This window comes from Clavelina lepadiformis, chromosome 4 (assembly GCF_947623445.1).
Source record: "Clavelina lepadiformis chromosome 4, kaClaLepa1.1, whole genome shotgun sequence".
NCBI classification, from domain to species: Eukaryota; Metazoa; Chordata; class Ascidiacea; order Aplousobranchia; family Clavelinidae; genus Clavelina; species Clavelina lepadiformis.
In genome coordinates this window covers 20,344,469-20,353,996 of record NC_135243.1, presented here as the reverse complement: position 1 = coordinate 20,353,996, position 9,528 = coordinate 20,344,469, and positions in this window count along the sequence as shown.

Genomic DNA, 9,528 nt, shown 5'->3' with positions numbered 1-9,528 from the left:
TACATGATATATAGTAGCACAAAGTAGGTGTTGCTAAATTTATGAATTTGCGAATGTTGTCTGTGATTATCTTTGACATCACAAGAACCTTTATGTACGTCACAATGAAGGCCAATTTTTCGATTTTCCTCTGCTTATAATTACCTAATTAAGAAGCATTTTTCAAAAGTATTGTGCCAGAGTTTTCAGTGAATAGTGTTCGTAAATACAAGATCAACTTGTTTTTGGATTTTCCCCTCACTTTAAAAACATTAAGCATGAGAATGAAAAAAGTATTAATATACACCACAAAGTACATACAAAGTTTCCAAAACACGTATATCTAACGAAAAACTGTCAATATCTATCGATATGGCAACCGAATCACTTCAAAATGGCCTGACTATTTCTATTAAATCAATATGTTCCGTTATTGTTTACATCAGTGTTAATACAGAATTGGTTTTGATTCATCTATTTCCTCTGATGGTCTTTATCTTACAATTTCAGACCAGCTTCCGTGTTAAAGGAAAGACGGAAAAATGTTAAAGACACCAGTTGGGTGTGGGCCTATATCTCTTCAACCTTAATGTGATGTAAAGGGTCATTGTTACTTCGACTGGGATTTTAAACGTTATACGCTGCTGGGTACCAAGAAATGGTTTACAGCTAAAGCGACGTTAACTTTTATAAAATATAAATTTAGCGTTCGGCCTCTCTATACCCTATATATGTAGCCTAAGCCTAAAACCCTTTAACAAAGCAAATTACCATATAGCTTGCAACAAATAATTTCGAGGCTAGAAACTAGTTTCGAGGAAACAAGAAATCTATGCCTGAGGAACCAAATAAACAATTCGAGTTACTGGTACAAAAGTTTCTTGTTTACGTGTCGGCCTATTCAAGTAGTTTCATTTCTGCATGTTTTAAATCATTTGCTGAAAACGATCAAGTTGTTTTAATTTAAGTTATCCGAAATTTAGAATTAAGTAAATTTGAGTTAATGAGCTTTTACTGTATTTGCAAAACTCACATTTTTTATTCGATTTCTCTCATATTTGCGTGTAAACTATATTTTCTATATGTGGCGTTTGTGTTCTATGTGTGCTATGCAGCACTCATAAATGTGCGCAATGTGTTCTAGACGCACAATCAAAACATGCAAATACGAAATAAAATGACAACAAATCGCAATTATAAGTGTTCTATATTCGTGCGATAGGATGCAAAATAAGTAGAGATAAATAATAATTCAATAGGAAACCGATTGCCCGATTGGCAAGCTAACTTGAGAGTGCTATCCATATAGTTGCTGTATAAGTTAATATGGTTACGAGATAATTTAAACCCGACAATTCTAGCCCATTATCTTCTAACCTTATAATAACTCAAATCCTAATTCTAAACCTAACCTTAACCCTAACCCTAGAATTGTTGTGATGTCGTTGATATACAGCCAGACTTCCTTGGTCGACTGTCAGTTTCACAATCGTTAAAGAAATGAGTGTTAGGTTTTTTATTTCCCAGCCAAGAAAGTCGTAAAGACTTTTATGTGTATTTGGTCTTCCAGAAGATATACTGGCATAGTGTAGGCAATGATTGAAATTGGTTTATAACCTATCTTGTTAAGCGTCTGAGATTATTTACTGTTCCGGCGTCCAAGGACAGAAGTAAAATTGTAGAAAAAAACGCAAAGCTGTATAAAAGTTACGATGCAAATAGGCTAGAGTGGATGGAAGTAACAATGAATCTCGATATGAAAGGAGGATTTCATGGTCTCACAGAAATTTCCCACTGCTATTGACTTATGAAAAAGATCAACATTGAATGTGCGTCATAGGCGTTAAACGTAATTTCAAATCCGTTTGCTTTAAACTGCAGACCCAGGTGACGCTTTTGTTTCGCTCAAATATTTTTAAGAGAACTTTGCATAACAATTTACAGCTATAACCACAACCTAATTAACATAAGCCTTCCCTTTTATCAACTTTTTACTTATTCGTTTTATGGCCCATTCCAATTTTATTTGTTTGCCCGCTCGATTTTTGTAAAGCTGTGCATAATAAGGCCTACATATTGTTTTCAGTTGCATCGCGTGACTCGCAATTAAACCAGTTGTAAACCTCATAATGGTTTAGGAGTTAAAGATTTTTTACATGACGATGACAACACTTTTCGATGTTTTATCCAACGAAACCTTCTCTCTTCAGTGACGTATTTAGGATAGCTTTGGGAAGGCAAAGATGGGGTAAGCGCTTTTGTCAGCTTGGCAGAAAAAAATTTTCCTTTTTCTGCTCAACCCTAAAGTATGCGCCTTTTCGCTCCAAAAAGCCTTGTTTAAAACGCCTCAAATTTGATGTAAAGTATAGAACTAGAGCATTGTCAAGTAGACGTGTTCGCGTGGTGATTGCGTTAGAGCAGGGGTTCCCAACCGGTGGTACGCGTACCACAAGTGGTACGCGGGAGCTTTTCAGGTGGTACGTGAGCAGCTCTCCGTTGCATGCGATATACAGTATAGTAGTATAACAATTTAATTTTGAGTTGCTAAAATATGCGAACAACACTTTTATTTCTTTCCGTACTAAATTCTCTGCACTCAGTAAGCTACTTTTGTCGATCTTGCTCCCTGCTGTCATTGTTATTAACACAATGCTGCTGTGCGAATATTGGATCAAATTAGTTGTTTTGAAAATAGTGGTACGTGTTGACAATCCGTGGTGGCTAAGTGGTACGAGAACATAAAAAGGTTGGGAACCCCTGCGTTAGAGAATTTCACACAAGAGCATGACGTCATACTCAAACACAAAATCTTTAGTAGGCTATACTGCTATAGCACGTGATTCATCGATCTTGTTGTTCATAAAAAGAAATAATACGTATTCAATATGTATATATTTCGCACTGTTACGCAAAACGCCGGAAAATGCAATGCGCCATTAATCACGCATCCTACTGCGCACATTGGCCAAACAAGTTGTTAATACAGACTTATTTCAATGCATCTGATGACTAGGGCAACCAGTATTTTGACCTAAAAAGTTTAAATTTTGACCTTATTTTGACCTAAAAAGTTTAAATTTTGACCTTTTTTTGACCTAAAAAGTTTAAATTTTGACCTTGTTTTGAAAAACGCTATACTGATAGTCTCTACACTGTCTACAGCAACTTTCTAATCTAAAACTGCATTTAAAATTGAAAAAACGCTTTTCTAGTGTTGACTTTTTTTCGTTTCTGCGTATTAAGATTGACAACTTGCAGTTTCAAATGCAATGCCTTCACATCGTGACGTCACCAGACGCGCTAAAAGGCCTTCCCTCTCTTTGTGGCTTTGGTTCTAAGTATAATTTGGGGCACTGGAATTGTTTGCGGTACAAGAAAAGAGAAAAACGGAAGAATAATATTACAAAATGGTTACAAAATTACAAGTTTAATAGATTTTGACCTAAAAAGAAGACCTAAAGAAACAATTTGACCGTATTTTGACCTAACGTAACATTTTGACTTTATTTGACCTAATAACTTCTATACTACACGTCGTACAAAGCTGAAATTGGTTTTGTGCTTGTTTGATAGCATTCTGAGCAGGTTAAATTGACCATATTGACTTTTGGTTGCCCTACTGATGACATTTAGTTTTGTCTAATATGCTCTTTTTTGAAATGTAAGCGTTTTAACTTCGTCTTATGTGGCCTGCTGATTCTTGCAAACACAATTGTAAAAAATAATAAGTTGTCACAGTAGCTTCATAAAAACATAACAAACATAAATGCCGGGCCATGCGCTAATATGCGCGATTTCGATAACATAGGCCTACTAACCCCGATTGACTCATTCTACCCTGCTAGCTAGCCTAACCTATACCACGTTATAAAGAATTTCTTTAAATACTTGAAAATATCGATATGAGGGCTATGTGATTTTTCATGGATTATTCTAATGCAACCAAAAATTTCATAAAATTTGAAATCTGCTTGTATAATTTAAACAAGCCAGTTTAAAAAGGTTTATAATCTATGACGTACAATTTTGAAACACCGTATAACCCTACGTCATACATGAATCATGTGTTTTCGTCCGACTGATGTTACATCAGTGATGTAATCGTGTTAAAATAACTTGGTGTTCGAAACGGACCACTTCATTGTGTTGTTAGCAACTGCCCTGTTATGCCTATTGTGTTTTCGGCCAGGGTGAGTCAAATTTCTAAATAAACAAGGTTTGTGCTGTTTTATTATCACACTCATAAACACGTCACGTCATAAAAAGTTTGGTTGCGTGTTTCATCTCGTTTCAATATCTATCCTGCAAATCATGGATAAACCAATCCAATTTCAATAATCCACTTTAACCAACTCCTTGTCAACAAGTGCGATGCGCGACTTGCGTTTGTTTAATGAAGACCGTGGAAAGATTTGTTTTTTAACAGCCTGGTAACCAGAACAATGGACCTGCTGTGTTTGACCATCAGCCCATTGTGTTTATAATGATGGGGATAGTTCTATAACAATGCTGTGTGTAAACTCTATAGCACTAAATGTAGCAGCGGCTGGATGGAAGGACTCCTAACAAAGAATACGCGATCAACTAACGACTGTAAACATGAAACGATCTGAAACTCAAAACACAGCTGTCATAGCCCAACGCTTCGCCTTTTAACACGCTGGCGGTTTTGGTTACAAAGGTCTTTGCATGCATTTATGTCCTTCTCCGAAAACGGCGATATTCATCAGAAAAACATAACAAATTTAGCTTGAATAGAGTTCCGGTATGTCTTGCCCACCGCAATGCTTGATGAAAATCAGCAAGTGCCAACGTCTACAAGGCAATTACACTGGGGTGTGATCTGCCATTTTTAGCAAAGTTCCTGTTTTGCCTGATCTGCTTGTTTGATTATTTTCAGTAGGCTTTTTTATTATGCAAATCTACTTTCATACTACATCTATTAATGCAATAGTAAACTTCATCACACATACATCACAGAAAAAAGGATAAGTTTACGATGCAATATCTTTTAACATATTATTTGAAGAGTTTGTTTGTGCATTATGAAAAGAAATCAGGCTGATTTTACTACAGTGACACCAACACATCAAACAAATGCAAAAGGTTACCATCACAACATGAAAGTCAAAATACTTTAATTATTCATAAGGATCTTAAATTAAACTTAACGTTGTTTATTGGTTGATTTTAAACTGGAATCATGATGCATATCTCTGCCCATACTTCAACCTGCCATTGTTAGCATTTAATAATAATTTAATTTAACCAGATAATTTAATTTGTATCATATGCTTGTAAATCAAAACTGTTCAAAAGTATTAAACGACATTTTATTTTAACTTATGTTTTATAAACAGTGTTATAGACCTATTACTTCAGTGTCATAATGAGACATACACATCAAAAAACTTGAAAGCGACTAAGCAAAAACATTTCAAATACTCCCAGCAAACTACAAAATGGTGCGGAAACGAAAAAGTTGATCTGGGCATCAGCACCCGTGATTTCATTACATGATAATATCTCCATATTAACATGAATTACCTTATAAAAAAACTACATGTTAAAAAGTCGTGACATTCTACATAGTAACATCAAATTATACATTGTCATGGTTACCACAGTCACGACATTCTAAGCAATATATGCGATCTAATAGTATTTGAAAACATACACAATAGAAATACATAAAATATATGAATGAGAACAACATTCTGTCATGCAGTTCGGTTGTGTTTGTTCACATATATATTGCAATATAATCAAGAGCAGTGTAAATGTAAATAATAATAATGTAATATAATAATAAAATAATAATAATGTAATATACTAAATATTTTTACAGTTAAATGTATTTCTTTGCAGAAAATATTAACAACATAACCAGATACCTAAACCAAAGCATACAAAGTATCGCAGGTAACAATTAACACTACACATGGCAGTTATAGCAAATGTAATTTTCGTAAATGCCATCTCAACGAAAGGTTTTATAAACGCCCATTTTTTGCAGACAACTTGAACAACTTGGAACGGCAACAGACCGATAGTAATCAAAGACTTGAAGGTAACAAATACAAACTACTAAATAAAATGTTTTGATACAAACAGTCATATATCGACCAGCATATGGACAATGTATCATTTTAATAAGGGCTTCTCAAACTGTGGTTCGCGACCCCGTTTGGCGTCGCAAAATGAAAGCTTGGGGTCGTGAAACAAATTACACATTAATGAAGTTTTTTAAGTTATAAATTTAAGTTTTTATTCGCTTTGCGGTTTGCATAACGCAGTTCTTTTATTACTGCTGGTTACAGCTACTGTACTTTGGTGGATTTAGTGCATTTGTATGAATTTACCATAAAAAACACCACTCGAGGTTTGTTAGTAGACGTTTATTGTTTTAATATCTCTACTCACCAATGGGTCGCACAGAAATTTTTTTTCTAAAATGTGGTCGCAGAACTAGAACGTTAGAGAGGCCCTGATTGAAATCAAATAGATTCTGATTATGTTTCATGTTTCAAATTGTAGAAGTAGGTAATATAGGTATTCAAACCAGAAATTTGTACTAAACGTTTTTATAGCTAAATTTATTTATTTGCAGAAAATATTAACAACATAAATCGAGATCTAAACCAAAGTATACAAAGCAACGCAGGTAACAATTAACACTACGCATGGCAATCGTAGCAAATGTAATTTTCGTAAAAGTCATCTCAACGAAAGGGTTTATAAACGCTTATTTTTTGCAGACAACTTGGACAACTTAGAACAGCAACAGAACCAAGCTATTCAAAAACTTGCAGGTAACAAACACAATCTAAAAATAAAGCAACTATCTTATTTATTGTTTTTCAATTCCCAGTGTCAATACCCAATTCATATCAAAGTTAACAATGCTGAGATAAAAAAATAGATTTACTCTTTGTTTGTAAAATGTCTTCAATGATTCTTAATGGTTAATTTGATTGCAAGAATTCTTTTTTTCATAGTGTCGATCAGTCGTAGCTGCAATGAGCTATTGCAAGCCGGAATCGCCGTGAGTGGAATTTACAACATAAATATCAATGGAAAGTTTACACAGGTTTATTGTGACATGGAGACAGACGGTGGAGGGTGGATTGTGAGTAACCTGTAAAAAATATGCAAACTAGAATACTTGAGAAGTAATAAACCGTTACGATGCGAAAATTTTCCTAAACAGTGTTTGCATTTTTTAAATTTTTCATTGCTTTGAGGTTTTTCAACGTCGAGTCAACGGAAGTGTGGATTTTTTTAAAAACTGGGACTCTTATAAAAATGGATTTGGAAGTTTAAATGGGGAATTTTGGCTTGGTAGGTCATAACTTGCATGCTTGCAACGGCGTTGCGTATTGAGGATTTCTACCTGATATTTCGTATTCATTCAAACCTCCATAGCTTGTGTGCATTGGGCATATTTTTTCCTTGACTCAAACAATCACGTTTTTCTATGTAGTGGAACGACACTTAGAATGACAAAAGAAATCGCATCTGACTATTATAACCTTACTGTAACAACTCCTATATAAAAATGCACCCTAAGCATTCTTAATTTTGGAAACTCAAACCGAAACAAACCATCATCACGCTTTTTTTTCTAACGTTATTCATCCCATCACGGCAATACCTCATTCTAACATTTTTCGCCTTGAAATAAACTTTTGGAAATCTACAAAGAAGAATTAGTTGTGCACAAAAAGCAAAAATGAAATAATTTATGCAAGGTAATTATCAGAGTAAATCATCAGACTGTATACGTCGTGTCGTAAAAACGGGCACTTCCTATAAAGTATTTCCACTCCCTACTGTACATACTGACGTTATTTATCGTTTTCAACAGTATACGCTATACGGCTATACCACCAATCGTTTTTGGTTTACGTCATGCGTTATTTTTATTAGTACTAATTGGAACGTGTTTTTATATCAAGCACAAAATAATATCGTTACCGCACTATGTGCAGTATTTAATAAATATTTAAATTCGAGGAAATTGTACTCGTAGTTTCCCATCTTAACCTTAACTTAACCAAGTATGAGTTTATTCCTTTTAATTTGTTTTTATTCCATTCATGGATGGTGTTATTCCAATATTTCTGATATATTCCTGTGTTTATCTCATTACATTGATGAACTTAATGTTTGCATCATCAAACGCAATGACTACGTATAGTGCATCACCATACTTGCGTCAATTACGGTTGTTGCAACCAACTAGAAAAACAAATATGAACATAGCACGAAGCAATCTTTAAAATAAATGACATGATGTAAAAAAATGGTATGGCATAATTGACATATTTGGAATGACACCGTAACCAAACAAAAAACATTGGCAACATTGGCAACGTTGGCAACGTTGGCAAAAGAAAAAAAGTAAAACCTGTAACTTAATTTTCTAACCAAGGTTTGGACTCACTCCATCAACTCACAACCAGTGCAAGCTATAAACTGCGCGTAGAGTTGGAAGATGCTGAAAATAACAAAGCTTACTCAGAATATACGTAAGCAGTAGATTAAATTATAAAGTCTGTCAGATATTAAGTGTCAATGACGTCATCTGGTCCTTTTTTAATGGGTGTACCGACACTTAATCACGCGACACTTAATCACGCGACGCTTAATCACCGACACATAATCACTAGGACATTTAATCACGCGACACATAATCACTAGGACATTTAATCACGCGACACATAATCACTAGGACATTTAATCACGCGACTTGGATACTTAATCACGCGACATTTAATCACGCGACACATAATCACTTGGATGCGACTGCCAAAGGCTTCCTTGGTCTTTCTTTTAGAACTCCCCGACAATTGTTTTGACTCCGTTGCGCCGGCTTTCTCTATAATGTTTCTTTAAATCAACACCAGCTTCATAAAGTCTAATTGTTACATTGTCCGAAAGTATAACCTATGTAATATCTAACATTATTCTACTGTATTGTCACCGAAGCTCTTGACCAAAGTACCATCAAAACGTTACACCGTAAATACAATGCTACTTGAAACTGTGTCAGAGCGTCGGTTTTGGAACTCTGGAACAATGCCAATGAATGAATTATTACAATTTACTATCACGACCGGTTTACAATTTACTATCACGGCTTTGGCAAGACAGGCTATCAGTCAAATGAAGGTGAATATGGGTGAACTGTCAGCCAGTACAAGCAACGTCATCGGGTCTGTAAGCAGAGACTTGGAACCAGGTGTACTCATGGCGCTGCCAAAAAAGCAATCTTTGAAGCGGACCTTGCAGAGAAAACGTCGCGATATGCTGACTGCACACTGTACGGCCGCTCTACAGTCTCCGATGGATACTAATTTCACAATACCAGAAACATTCCAGCGCATGATTTTGCACGACTCTGGACCTGGAAACAATCGTCTGATTCTTCTTGGCAGCAGGGATCTGCTAGAGTAGCTAGAGCTGCTAGACGGTTTGGCCAGAGCGAAATTGTGGCTAGCTGATGGAACGTTCAAGGTTGTACCGTCTTTGTTCTTTCAACTGTAC